Source organism: Tachypleus tridentatus, chromosome 7 (assembly GCF_004210375.1).
Source record: "Tachypleus tridentatus isolate NWPU-2018 chromosome 7, ASM421037v1, whole genome shotgun sequence".
Taxonomy (NCBI): Eukaryota; Metazoa; Arthropoda; class Merostomata; order Xiphosura; family Limulidae; genus Tachypleus; species Tachypleus tridentatus.
Genome location: NC_134831.1, coordinates 6361810 through 6377652, shown reverse-complemented (window position 1 = coordinate 6377652; position 15843 = coordinate 6361810). Strand labels below are relative to the sequence as shown.

General features: G+C 36.2%; 1 protein-coding gene across 4 annotated transcripts in view; it reads left to right on the top strand.

The window, feature by feature from the left end:
- The first annotated feature begins 794 nt into the window (after positions 1-794).
- LOC143255041 (uncharacterized) overlaps positions 795-15843 on the top strand; it is a 198441-nt gene continuing 183392 nt past the window's right edge. The window contains exon 1 of one of the 4 annotated variants that reach the window (XR_013030424.1): positions 795-1135. The gene's annotated coding sequence lies outside the window, so the exon portion shown is untranslated. Of the gene's footprint in view, positions 1136-9834; positions 9961-15843 lie in introns of those variants that run through there. The other 3 variants (XM_076510063.1, XM_076510070.1, XM_076510073.1) reach the window with 3 other exon arrangements.

The window sequence follows — 15843 nt, the reverse complement described above, 5'->3', positions numbered from 1 at the left end:
ATAGTGGACACAGTAAAAAGCCGAATATAGAAGTGCTCTGAAACAAACAAAAAGCAAAACATTTACACACCATAACTACGTTTTACAAAATGTCATAAAAGTACCAACTTTATGAATTACTGGACAGATTCTTATCATAATGTAGGGGAGGCTTTAAAAGTAGAATATTTTCATAAACGTTAATTTTTTTTCGTATAAAATTACGAAAATAGACAAAGTTGTTTCGAACCGTCTTACAAAAACCTTAAAAAACACTAATTTGTTCAACTAGGAAGTAAATAAAAGACAATATCTCAGTCTGATGTTTCCTAGTTGCCAGCAGTTGATTAATAGCCTTTTTTATCCATCTGGGTGAGTTTATTATTCTCCGCACGAGCGCTAGCAAAAACAACTTGAGGTTAGGCATCAAAATCTTCTTTATTGTTTCTCCAAGCACAATACATTGTATCTGATGGGTGTGAAAGCCGTCGTGGCTTAGACTTAAGCCTTTAACACCGCCTCTGCTTCAGGGGTTCCCCACCCTAACCCAGCCAGAAATTACCAGGTTCTGTTATTTGCACGAGCACTTACCTCACATATCTGTAATTTCTGTGAACTTAACCCATTGAAAACAGCGACTAATATGTCTTTGAGTCTTCCTGACTTATAATTCTTCTTAAAATACGCTTATTTTTACTCTGTTCATCCGTTTTAAAACATATTTTCTGCATTTGACCGAAGGCTGTGACATTTGTTTCAAAACATTTGATACACGAGCTTTACGGCGGGAAATATATATAACAAGTTGTCTGATTGGAGGTTAGTCCGATAGCACGTGGAAAGGCCAACTTTCTGGTTGCCAATCAAATTGTTAAATCTGCTCGGTATGACGTCCACGTCATAGCTCGCAGCTCACGAGACGACAGCACGTGGCCTGTAGAATTAAGAATTATTTGTGAGGGCTACTTTACAAAACTATAGGGTCAAATGTAAAGAAGAAACGCGAATTGGGTTTTGCTCGTTAAGAAACAAAACAAAACGAAAACAAAGAAACTCGAGTGGAATTTGGACGGTTTCTTTATTTCACTCACTTCCTTTCTACAAAACCACCGGGGTATTCAACGCACATCCTGAAACCCGAAGTCTTACCTCAAAAGTAAGTGTCATGATATAATTTTTTAATAATTGTTATTACAAAATTTCCATTCCTCAAAAACACAAGTCGCGTCAGTTTGAAAACTTTAACACGACAACTCTGACGAAAATTCCTGGACAGTACGCTTGCTGAAAAATAAAAATGATAGTATTATTTTTGGACTGTATTTCAAATGTTTGTGTTACCGATAAAATTATAAAATTACAAAGTCAAAGCAATGGCGAATGTTTAATATTCGGAAAAAAAAACACGTTATCCATGTAACGATGCAAAGAAATCATCTTTCGAAATCACTTTTCTGAAACCTTGGACGTATTCGTGGCATCTTATTACATTCCAAAACGTCACGAATCTCGTGCATTCTACGAGTCCTACAAGCACATGTTAAGAATTTATGCTGTGATTATCTTCTGAAATGCTACTTGTATTTTTTTTTTTTTTAAATGCTAAATCTAATTGGTTTTCAAAACAACTGTAATACAAACAACGAGGTTATACTTATAAAGTAGTAATTTGTATTGGAAATGTGGAACAAGGCGCATGCGCTGAAATTCGCTGTTAATTATAAAGAAGTGAATAGAAAATAAAAGTGAAAACTTCATACATATTCGTTAATTCGTATCCGATGTTAGTGCCTCTCTACAAAAATACATCTAGGAAATTATTAAGATGTCTATTGTATTTTTTTTATATATTCGGTTCCTTAATTACAGATTTGTATTTACATAAAATTGAGTGGTTGGCACTGCTTTGAAACTTATGTCTCGGGGCTATTTTTCCAATTGCAAAGTTGCCGGAAAAAAATTTGTAATGTCGTATTACATCATGTGAGAAGCTATCGATGTAAAGAGGTAGTATCGGTTATTACATTAAGAATCGGTTCTTTATCTCGAAAATCGCGATATAATTAGCTTGTTTTGACTGCCAATTGAATATCTTTCATTCCAGTACGCGAGTGCATTTTGTCTTCATTTCTTGGTTGTTAACGAAGTCCAGAAAAACCATTCAGCTTATCCGGTACCATAAAAGAAAATTACGTAATTTTATTAAACTACGACACATTTTTCGACTGATTCAAATTTGGAAAATATTTGTATTTATGTTTTCTTTAAATGTAGAAAGGGTTTTTCAGCTTCATACCTTATCGTCAAAGGAGACAGCGAACTGGCATAACCTCACGAGGTCACCACCCCTACGGTTCTTGTTACATTAGGGACTGTGTTAAAGACAGACATTAGGGACCGAGTACACATTACTCTTCACTGTGCAAAAAAGGAAGGGGGCGCTCTGGGAAAGTCCCGGCTTCATAATAATAGATGATAATTATTCGCGATCATTTTCGAATATGAAAACTAGTTTTTTTTTCCCGCGTATTTAGTATCATTACGTACAGTTGTGTACAGAAAACAAAACCATTTAACCACGTGTGTGTTAGAAACTTTCTCTCTTTTCTTTTTAAGCAGTTCTTTCACACTCCAAGCCCGGCATGGCCAGATGGATAAGAAACTCGACTCGTAATCTGAGAGTCGCGGGTTCGAATTCCTGTCGCACCTCGGTTAGCTTTGCGCGAAATTCAAAACAAACGAACGTTCACAGTCCATCTCTGCGGACTTACAACACTATAAACCAGGTTTCGATAGTTGTGGCAGGCAAATATAATCCATTATGTAGTTTTGCGCCTGACTACAAACGAAACAAAATAACTACAATATTTCTGTTACTAAGATTGAAAAAGGGAGAATTTGTTAATGTTTGTTTGTTTGTTGTTGATTCAAATCTACTTGGAAGCACAATATCAGTCTGGCTGAGTATAGTCCTAGAAATGAAATATAACACATACACTAGCATAATACACACAAATTATTATATAAGTGCCCCACTTCACTGTAGGACAGTGTTAAATTTACGGACTTACAATGCTAACGTCCGAGGTTCGATTCTCCCCGATTGAAACAGCAGATAGCCCAATATGGCTTTGCTTCGACAGAAATAAATGCAATTCTCATATAAATGTCTCCTGCTGGTACAGCGGTAAGTCTACGGATTTACAACGCTAAAGTCAGGGGTTCGATTCCCCTTGATAGACTCAGCAGATAGCTCGCTGTGGTTTTCCTATAAGGAAACAAACAACAGTCATATAAATAATATAGAATGTACGTCTTTTTTGTCTTTTTTACATAACGTAAAATAACTATTGGGTAATAACAAAATAATATAAAAATAGATTATAAGTTTATTTTCGTAACAGAGCTACAATGGTAGTAATACGTAAAGCGATAAAACTTTTAAGTGATTTTGTTTAATGATGTCTGTTCGTCCGTACTTACAATCTCAGAAACTGTGTGTGTTTTTCTTGCAGCAAAGCCACCTCGGACCATCTGCTGAGCCCACCGAGGGGAATCGACCCCCTGATTTTAGCGTTGTAAATCCGTAGACTTACCGCTGTACTAGCGGGGAGCGACTCAGAAACTACTCTTTTAATATATGTATGTTGTATTCGTCAAACTGATTAACGGATTTGTTGCTATGCAGATTAGCTAACCAAATCTGATAAAAACCTAAAATTCCAAAGATTAATTTTCTTGTCTATTTATTTCTAAAACCACATTAAGGGTTTTGAAATCGTTTAACATAAATTAATGAAAGATTTTAAAGTAGGTCAGACAGATAACAAAAAAACAAACAAACAAACAAACCGAACGGATACTACAAACCTCTCTTATCCATTAGAAGTGATGTAAGTGCACAGTATTTGTGTAAGCAAGCACAACTGAAACCATGTACATATTCAGAAGCAGATGCGTATATATATATATATATATATATATATATATTTTTTTTTTGTTGTTGTTGTGAAACACAAAATTACAAAGTGGATTATCTGTACTATACACAAAATTTTAATAATCTAAGTCTAAAGATTTACCACTGAACCACTTTGGGGCGGGGTGGTTATATATTCTAGTATAAATATACATAAAAACTGTTTGGTAGCTTTGCTTCCATTACAGAAGTATGGTTTGGTTTGTTTTGATTTTCGCGCAAAGTTACACGAGGATTATCTGCGCTAGCCGTCCCTAATTTAGCAGTATAAGACTAGAGGGAAGGCAGCTAGTCATCACTACCCACCGCCATATCTTGGGCTACTCTTTTACCAAGGAATAGTGGGATTGACCGTCACATTATAATGCCCCATGGCTGAAAGTGTGAGAATGTTTGGTGCGACGGGGATTGGAACCCGCGATCCTCTGATTACGAGTCGAGTATTTTAATCACCTGGCCATGCCGGGCATCATTACAGAAGTAAGTTAACCAACAACGGTATTTATCCGTGTACAAAAGAGTGTACTTTTTCATGACTAAGTATCATTTGCACACGGCAAGATTTCTGTGATCCAGATGTAATATCGATGTTAAGCAAATCCTTTGTTAGAGACTCTTTCAGTAAAACCTAAAATCGTCCAAGTATTTTAACATCAATTCCTCTCATCTTCACTTATATAAGAAAACTCTTTATATTCCTGAGAAACAAATTATAAAAGTTTATTTCAGCAATCTCTAATTTGCAGTGAATAATAAAAATAATTGGTTCTTCTAAAATATTATACTTTTCTGTGGATAAATAAGATATTGCAACAAAAGTAATAAAGTGTTTTATTTATACAATTAGTGCTCGGAAATATTGGTATTATTCTAGAAATTAAAGTCAAAAAATTGCGCATTGATATTAGATGAACGTAAAAGCATTGACTTTCAGGCCTATCATATTTTTTCTACTTACGGAGGCTGTGAATTAATCTCGGAATTTCTACGTGGTTGTAAATTTACGACGTATATACTTAGGATATTTTGATAATATCAATTTAGTTTTTGCTCATTGTTTTAGCCTCCATCGGTTAATTCAGTTTTATCGTGTAAGTTTATGAATCATTTCTTTAATCTTAGTGCGATAGGCCTAGTTTCATTTAAATAATACCAACCAACAGTGAACTACGCCATTATTATCTCACGTATGTCTATGTGTGTTTCTACTTTAAATCCAGACTCATTCTACACAGGAAAAAGTTAACTTCACCACATATTTTATATATGAATATTCTTTCTAATTCTCCTTTGAAATAAGCTAGGCCTAATTAGCATCAGCTGAATATTAACGGCTCGTTAAGTTTCGCCTTACAGTGAGTGACTGCTCGAATTAATATCTGGTCAGAAGGTTATAGAGGTCCATAAGTTAGACGTGTGTGACTGCTCTAATTAATATCAATTCAGAAGGTTCTAGAGGCCCGTAAGTTAGGCCTTAAAGTGAGTGACTGCTCTAATCTCTATCCAGGATACTACACTTAAGATATCTCTTTTCTAGTTTGTTTCTTTTAACTCGTATGCTGCAAAATATTTAAGTGTATTTATGTTTATCACTTAAGAGATTATTTGGTTGTCAGTAGCTTATATACAATATTAAGGAAGGTTATATTTTGTTTTGAATATTCGCGCATGGATACACGACGGCTATCTGCGTTATCCGTCGTTTATTTTGAGATTATATATTATAAAAAAGGTAGCTAACCAGCAACATCCGCTGCCAACTCTTGGGATACTGTAATAGAACATTGGGATTTGACCATCACTTTTAAAATACACCCATGGGCTCAAATTGTGAAGTGCTATATTAAGGCAACTGGACTCGAGCCATGAACCATCAGATGCATATCTATAATTGGTTTGTTTGTTTGTTTTTGAATTTCGCGCTAAGCTACTCGAGGGCCGTCTGTGCTAGCCGTCCCTAATTTAGCAGTGTAAGACTACAGTGAAGGCAGCTAGTCATCACCACCCACCGCCAACTCTTGGGCTACTCTTTTACCAACGAATAATGAGATTGACCGTAACCTCATAATGTACCCACGATCGAAAGGAAAAGCATGTTTGGTGTATCATGCATTCGAACCTACGACCCTCAGATTACGAGTCTAGTGCCGTAACCAACTGGTCATGGTGGGCCTTCAAGAATAATAGCAAAGAGTCCACTTGTCTTTAGCCTAACATTATCTAAGCTTTTATTAAGTGCGACCTATATTCGATAAAAAGTTAAACTAACACAGTAACTTGTATTCGTTTTTAGCTTTAGTTTAGTTAGGGCTAAGCTTAATCGTACCGAATACTATCCATAAATAATCATACTGAAAATATTTACATCCGCCTTTTGTTTACATCCATCGAGATAAAGTACATGCACATGCGCATTTATATAGTAAGGTGCTCGCGTATTTTGATGAGAGACAAAAACTAAGTGTTATTGCAATAAACCTTATTTCTCGACTTATGAATGTCCAAACAGTTCATAAGAAAGTTACTAATAGTAGATTAATGTGATCATTAGATTGTAAGAGTATCAGTATTATAGAGGCCACGTGGTTAAGACGCTCGGCTCGTAATCCGAGGGTTGCAGGTTCGAATCTCTGTCACACCCAATATGCTCGCCCTTTCAGCTGTGGTGGCATTATAATGTGACAGTAAATCCCACTATTCGCTGGTAAAAGAGTAGCCCAAGAGTTGGTGGTGGGTGGTGATGACTAGTTGCCTTTCCTCTAGTCTTACACTGCTAAATTAGGGACAGCTAACGCAGATAGCCCTCGTGTAGCTTTGAGCGAAATTCAAAAACAAACAAATTGTATTATGGAAACTACGTTGTTTATCCGGTGATTTTGATTAAAGCTTTAAAGAATTCTAGTGTTGTAAGTTTGAGTTACCTCCCAAAAAACTGGAATTAGAAAACATCACGTTGTTTTACAAATTAAAATATTTAACCATAAGACTTCGGGAAATAAGCACTTACTGTCCCTAAAAGTACCGACAAATGAAACCTGTTTTACCTTTCAACCAAACTGAGCTTGTAGACAGAGAGGAATTGAAAATTTTGACACCAACTGCACCTTATGCGCAAGTGGGGTAATCAGTCAAGTCAGATACCCCCAAGGTTTAGGTAGAGGTGTCTCATTTCAAACTACTAACCAAACGCAGCTAGCCACAAGCAACCGTCGTCACAAATGCTTTGAACAGTTTTTTTTCGAACCAAATAAAGGGAATTGAATGCCACTTTTATAACGCATCCACAGCTAAAACTGCGGATCGTGTTTAGTTGCGTGAAATGTCATACTCCAGATCTCTGGGTAAGCAGCCCAACACGTTAATCCCTGGATATTACACAGGGCGATTATGATCATTGTAAGTCGTTAATAAATAACGTACGAATCCAAAACGTGATGCTCTGATCAGTCGTAAATCAGTAATTTCAAAATCTATTAGCTACTGATTTCAATTAACTCAAGTGACACGTTGGATGTTTCTCTTGCAGTGTTAATTAAAATTTTGTTTTCCCTGCTACCACCTTGAAGGCTACATAGAACAAATATAAATTTTATAATAAACGTCCAGGAGAAGGACACGTTTGGAATTATCAGATGAAACTTTAGGCCTGACTAGTTGTCCTTGCTAGTGAGCCAGTTAATAACTTGAAATTTTGTTAATGTTCATCTCTTTTTATGTTATGATTTGAATTAAGACTGTCTTGTGTCCGTCGACATGGGCGACATATTTTGTTAAACAGTTACGTAAGAACAAAAAGTTGTAATTGTACAACTGGCCTTGGAATGCCACAAATTTCTAATCAGAGTTTCTTCGCAGTTCGTATGAACACAGTTTGCCTAGTGTTATAAGTTTCCAGTGTATAGACTGTCATATGAACTATGTTAGAGTAAGGGATATGTCAACATTTTGTTCACACGTTAGAGGTATTTTGGAGACCCCGGACATTAACAACATCGTTTCTTGTGACTAGAAAGGACACACATCTATAGCCTCCTAATACGTAGTTTGTCGTCACACACTTTGATAACGTGTATCGGTACATATCCACATTAACACACACAATTCATAGGAAAGGCTGTTAAACAAAACTTAGTTTGACATTGTAATTAAACTAAAACACGAAGTAGCTTCACAAGTACTATAAAAAAGCGAATCAGCAACTTACGCTGAAACACGAAGAACCTTAATAAATACTATATGAATGCGAATCAGCAACTTCTTGATTTTGGTTTGTGAAAACAATTAAAACGCCACACGAAACACACAACGTGAGTATCCCACCACTCGGATATTAAACTATGTTAGACCCAGCGTGGCAGTTCGTAGCGCCTTAACACTCAAAGCAAGCCCCGCCAAACCCACAACATGAGAGACTTGAGGCGTTATAAAAAAACCATTCTTTAAATGATGGATTGACTGAGGTGGTTTGGTGTCAGCATGACACCCCACGGGTTCTCGCTGCGAATCACTCCATACCTTCTGGATTTAAGATGTCTTTGTTACTTAGTTGAAATGAAAAAAGGAAGAGAGAAAACGATGTGTAAAAGTAACTTGTGGAGTACAGAGAAACGTCAAACAACTTGAAAATGTTTTTCTCGATTTGTTATTGGTTGTGCTTTTCAGGTGGCTTTTTGATTAACTTCGAAATTGTTTTGCTAAGGCGAGGTGGTTACGATGCTCGACTCGCAATCTGAGGGTCGCTAATTTGAATCTCCATCACATCAAATATGCTCGTCCTTTCACCCATGGGGGGCATTATAAGTTTCAACCAATCCCACTATTAGTTGGTAAAAGAATAGTCCATTTAGTCTTACACTGCTTAATTAGGGTCGGCTAGCGCAGAGAGCTTTCATGTAGCTTTGCGCAAAATTACAAAACAAGTAATAATGTACGAAACCTTTTGTAAGTGGAAAGAGATTTTTTTTGTGCTTTACACGATTAAGATTACTTTGAAGTCGTGTAATATTCTGCCTTATAGTTACATTTAGTTCGTGCTAATGGCAGCTTAATAAGCAGTCGTTAAACGTTTTATTTTTCGAACTAATTCCATTTATATCCGAATAAATTTATATTTAAAAATAAAGTTATCCAATTCTAAATCCGATTAATTGCACTTAAGATCAGGAAAGACCTAGCATTTAAAACTTATACAGCGCAAAACTCGTGAAAGGTGTTATAAAAAGAAGAATTCAAAGTAATTCCGGGCACGAGACTGCACGTGATAATTATCGATATAATCTACAACAAAGGATAACGATGATTACAAGAAAGTGATTGGATAAACGGAGGGGGAGACCCCTTTTGTATAATTAATGTAAGGCACTGCTATTTTTCGGTGAACTCAACAGATCGCCCAATGTAGCTTTGCTATAAGAAAACACACACACACACACACACACACACACACACACACACACTGCTATTTTATAAATCACGCATATTTACGTTACCAACCCCATCTCGTGGTTCATGCACACCTTTGAAGATAATGTGACCACGTGGCAACAAGCGAAGCTAAATATCTTAGATCCTTGAAGAGCCTTTGTATTTGTTATTAAAAATTGTTTATCTAAACAAGTCTTGAGTTAAACATTTTTGTTTAACAGAGCGATATTAGTCTGGTATAATAAGAGTGTTCTGTTATCCTATCGTGAAGCTTAATACCATGGAAACCAGTTTTACTTCGCAACCTAGACGGATATTTAGATACAGCATTGTTGTATCTCCTTCTCCGGACAAACCCAAATAAAGGGTTCCATTTATGAGAGCCTAGAGGCGTGGTCAAATCGCTTTAGTTCCGTCAGGCACGTATACAAAGAAAAGAAAGCCGTTAAAACATTAGGACTAATTTTTAGGTCCACAGATAGACAGACAGTATCTAACGACTCTAGAAGGCGTTAACTTTTTAACCGAAAGTTGTTGTATGTCGCTAAGGATTCGTGGACCTACTTTTAACTTTTCAGGTAAACGTCATTATGTCTGTGAAGTGTTTGTCTCTATATAAAAACAAATAATGAAATAATTATTATATGTTATCATTGTTGAAACATGAGACACAAACGTTGACTTAACAGAATAAACTGGATGAAAATTTCCATAATTATTGTTTTCTTTTAAGTTATTATTGATTTTAAAACTGAATACAATTGTTTCTCTTTGGGAACTTATTTTTTTTTTTCACAAACGGCAGAAGAAAATAGTGATGAAACGATTTTTGGAATAAATATTTTAGGCGTGGCCACCTAGCATGGAAAATATTAACTACCGGATCTAAATTAATTAGGGATCATTGAAGAATGATTTAAAGGTGAAGTTCATTGAAAAAAATGAATATTAGAATAAACTAAAATATCGATATACGAGTTAAGACCAATAGATCTTACGGCACGAGAAACACTGAATAATAGTACATTATCTGCTAAGCCTAATGGTAAGAAGTAGTACCATTATGTAATTACATAAAAGGGGAGATTTTAAGCTTCAGAAAAATATATTCTTTTCACCATTTTAATCAAGTGAGAATGATTGTTTGTTTTTTTTCGAATTTAAATTAAAATGAATTCTTCAAAGGCAAGAACATCAGATATTCGCTTAATTGTTTGTTTTGAATTTCGCACAAAGCTACACGAGGGTTATCTGCGCTAGCCGTCCCTAATTTAGCAGTATAAGACTACAGGGAAAGCAGTTAGTCATTACCACCCACCGCCAACTCTTGGCCTACTCTTTTACCGGTCAACAGTGGAATTGACCGTCACATTATAACGCCACCACGGATGAAAGGGCGAGCATTTTTGGTGTGGCGGGGAATTCGAACCCGCGACCCTCAGATTACGAGTCGAGTGCCTTAACCCATCTGGCATCCTAAGTTCCGAGTCTTGTCACCGAATCTCTGGGATGGGGGTAGAGCTTTATAATGGGACAACTCACTTTTGAAATACGTAACTTGGTGGTTTCTTTTCCAAGTTATTAAACCTAATCAAGGACTTCTTAAAAAGGACGATAACCTATATTTTTCCGCTTTTCCAGCATATTTATTTAGAAAAATAAACAACAAAGATCTGTGTTGGTTTATTTAGTTATAAAGACAAGTGAGAACATTTTACGTACCTATCCTGTCATATATATATATATATATATATATATATATATAGCTGTTGTATGTTTGAAAGTTTGTATGGTAACCTAAAAACATTTTATTTCTCTTGTTCTCGATGGTGGTTTTTCTTAGGACAAAGTATTTTTTGTCGGTTTTTTTTTTGCAATAAACTATTTGAACTCTGTCTACAGTGTGGAATCGAACTCCGCTGACCTATCGAGGGACAAAGTCGTTTTAAGCGTGTGGACTAGAACATGCTCAAATTACTCAATTTCCAATTAATGATTTCACACACAGACACACACAATTCTTATGAAACAGACACTGTATTCTACGTAATTACGCGTCTCTATTTCTGGGTTGACGTGAGGTAGTCAGAGGAGCTCGGTAGGTGCCAGCAGGGTGGATAGCTGGGGAATAATATCACAGTTCGTGACAGACAAGTACCGATTAGGAAGAGCGTAGTCTTTAGAACTATTTCAGACAGCTGACCACCCGTCGTGATCGTTAGGAGAGGCTCTGACCACTCGAAAGCACGTGTTAGCAGCAATAACGAGCGGCGCGTGACGATGTCAATCGGCCCTATCACCGTTTGTCACAGCTACTGGAGGGAACAGAGCTAAAGCGGTCGACTTCTCACATTCCAACCACGAAACATAAAAAATGAAGGAAATACAGTAGAAATTCTCGTCGCACGAAGAGTCGTTTCAACTTAAACGTGCTACTGTACAACTGTATTTCTACGCATGTTGCTAAAATCATTCGGATTATTAATTACTTAATGGTGACATTGTGTCTCGTTATTAATATTTCGTTCATCAGTTCGATTACCTGTTTGATTAATTAACAGTGGTATTACAAGGTATTTACATCCTGTATGACTTGATGATGACATATCTCCAAAGTTTTAACATTGTATTGAAAGATTCCTGTGGGTGACAGATAAACCTAATGAGAAGCATGTCTTTTTAAAATGATTTTTATCTGATTTCTGCTGATTTATTTGATTTCTGCCGTATGAGTGCGCTATAAGAAATCAGTTAGGCTAAAGTTCGGTCCACACGTGACCCGCCATCTTGTGGAAACTCATTTATTTGAGGGAATTCGTTTCAAGATATTTGCTATTTCTCCAAATTATGAGCAAAAGACATTTTGTAAAAGCAGGATGTTTACTATTATGTCCGGAATTCAGGCAGTTCAAATTAATTTGGTTATCTTAGAATTAATTTGCATATTTTGTTGAATAAAATCTCAATAAATAATTCTGAAGTTACTTGATTGGCTCTCTTTAGAATTGAATATGATATCCTGGTTTAAACATAACAAGTACATTATTAGTTTAGAAACACTGGTTTCCTGTTGTTCTGTCTTTTCTACGACTTGTGGAACTTGTAAGATTAAATTAAATATTAAAGTTAGAATTTCTGTTAAAAATTGTATCTGTATATTTAATTAACTTGTGAAGTTTGGGTTTTGTTTCTTTGTTTCCAAGAGACTTTATGATAGAAAGTCCTTTGTTTGGCGACGTTCAACTGTGTGAAATTGCATAAAAGTAAGCCTTTTTTTATAGACTTAAAACTGCATGAAACTAACCCTTGTTTAGTTAGAGGAAACTGTGTGAAACTGTAGGAAGGTAAGCCTCATTAAGTTAGATAAAACTGTATGAAATTACATAATATTAAATCTTGTTTAGTGAAGTGCTATTATGGGTAACTATATGAAAGTAAGACTTGTTTAGTCCTCTAAACTGTTTGAAACTGTATAACGGTAAGCTTATAATTTTTCGTGTATCTAGAAGTTGCATGAGATGCTTAATTCATTTCTGGCGGAAGGTTTTAAGAGATTTGTATACATATGAAACAAAAAGTAGTGTTTCGTTCTTTGATACTTAGTGCATCACCCAAACAACACGTTATATTTAACACACCGCTTCAGAGGGAGACTACACAGCCATAACATGAATAAATTTCACGTCCTCACTTTGCTTGTGAATTTTCTTTTCCGATTTCGACTGCAGAAAGAACAATAACAAACTACATTTGTAGGAAATTTGATGTACAATTCACGCCTTTTTTTTCATGATGGCGTCGGGAGCGCTCGATGTGAACGCTTTCGTTTGATCAGTCGCGGAAAACTTGCTCCAAGTGAGCGGGTAAAACGTACACATGATGAACGGTTTCACGATCGTGCGTCCAACTCGAGTTTCAAATACACCCGTTTAACAGTTAATCCGACGTTCTGTTACAGTACAGCACTGAATTATCCGCCGAACTGTATATATATGTGTGTGTGTGTGTGTATATATATACACTTTTCTTCATTTCAAGTTATTTACAATACAATACAATATTGAATTTTTTAAATTTTACAATTCATTATATTAGCCACTTGTTTGCATAAATATTTTCTATTGTACTTAATGAATATATTACAATGCTATTATGTTGTTGGAAAATTTCGGTTTGGTTTGTTTTGAATTTCGCGCAAAGCTACACGAGGGCTAACTCCGCTAGCCATCCCTAATTTAACAATGTAAGACTCGAGGGAAGGCAGCTAGTCATCACCACCCACCACCAACTCTTGGGCTACTCTTTTACCAACCAATAGTGGGATTCACCGTCACATTATAACGGCGAGCACGTTTGGAGTGACGGAGATTCGCACCCGCGGCCCTCGGATTACGTACGAGTCGAGTGCCTTAAGTACATGACCACAAAACTACATAACTAGCTATATTTCTAGGCCGGGCCTAGAAAAATTTCGGATATTTAGGAAAAGAGTTGTCGTATTTTAACTGAAGTTTACGTTTCTGAAAACTGTTTATAATGTCAGCCGTCATGTGAAAGTAACACACGAGGTAATGTAAAACATTAGCACGCAAAGTTAACAGGTCTTTCACCTGATGAGAATTCGTGCCAGCAACTCGAAACGTCGTCTAACATTTTAGTAACAGACGTACCCTACAAATACGATAAAATGTTGTTTTTTTATGTATATGCGTGTGTATCATAAAAGCTAACCTTTTAGTTGCTTAGCGATCAAGATCCACACGATTTATTTCATGGGAGATGTTTATAATCGTAAATAGGTGAATACGCAGACAGGAAGTTATATAACATAATTTGTGAAGCGAAGTTAAGTATACGCATCTAAATAGATAGGCAGACAAAGGGAAAATAGGTAGATAGCTGAAGACAAACTGACAAGTAAGTGGGAAATGAAAAGAGTTCTAGATATGCAAATAGATAGAAAGACAAGTAGCTTCATAAATCATTGATCAAAACCGTGTTAAATATGTAGATAGAGGAATTGGTCATTTGATGGTCCACGGATTAATATGTAAAGCGATAAACAGAAGATTTAGAATAGATACTTGAAGAAATAAATTTAATATCGCCCTGCTTTATGTATATGACCGCCACCTGGTGGGTCAGCGATAAGCTTGAAGGCCAATAAAACTCAAAGTTAGGGTGCGATTTCTGAAGATAACACAGCGCAGTATATATCATTGCGCAGCTTTGAGCTTAAACAAAAGTAAACCGTATTTTAATCGTTTTCATATACTTTTTGATAATTACTTATTGTCTCTGGTCCGGCATGGCCAGGTGGTTAAGGCACTCGGGGTTTGAATCCCCATCGCACCAAAAACGTTTTTTCTTTCAGCCGTAGGGGCGTTATTATGTGAAGGTCGGTCCCCCTTTTCGTTGATAAAAAAGAGTAGTCCAAGAGTTGGCGGTGGGTGGTGATGACTAGCTGCTTTCCCTCTCGTCTAATACTGCTAAATTAGGGACGGCTAACGTAGATAGCCCTTGTGTACCTTTGCGCGAAGTTCAAACCAAACTCTGACTCTTATCCACCGGGTTTTGATACCCAAGTTGGACAGTGCACAGAGAGTTCATCGTATTGTTTTGTGCTAAGCAATAAACAGTCTCTTTCTTTTGATTTTTTAGAGAACTTTCCAAGCGATTGACAAAAATACAATTTATAGTTTCGAAGCTGGACATTTGAAAAACCAACAAATATAATCAGTTGAAATAAAAACACTGAGAACTTCTTATTTCGATCAAATGTTTAGAGATTGGACAGTTCCATGAGCCACACATGCTGAATGAGAAACCTTGCTCCTGTATAAAGTATTAGATAATTGTATGTGCGAATTCTAATACAAGCTCTAACCTCGCTCAAAGTTCGTTTAAGAAAACTCGTTTTGAGAATATTCACTAAATCAGAGTGTTGATCGACATGTTTCACCCGTATGCTATTTTCTTCCCCATACTAGGACGATTATTTGTTTAAATTTTCGCGCTAAACTACAAAACAGCTGTTTGCACGTAACCATATCTAGCTTTAAACTGATAAACAAGAAGAAAGGGAGATATTTAATAGCACTCGCCGCGACTCATGGACTTCGGTTGTTCGACAGAATAGTTGGGTTTGACACACTTCTTTGAAAGCACCTCTAACCCTAAAGTGCAAAGAGCAATGAGACGAAACCGAAAAAAAAAAAAAAACCTCTCAATTTCTCATTCGTCTCACACTGATCCCTAAGCCATTTAGATTTACTTAAAATATTTTTGACAAATATATGTATATATCTGTTCATTTATTTTATATCCGTCTTCGTCATAGTACAACATAAGACACTTCCAATAGAGTCATATAGTAATTAACTGGAGAAAGCGTCTTGTTTTGCTTTTCCGGTTGCTACTATGAAATTATGACATCTTTTCTACTTGAAAGATTGACTGGA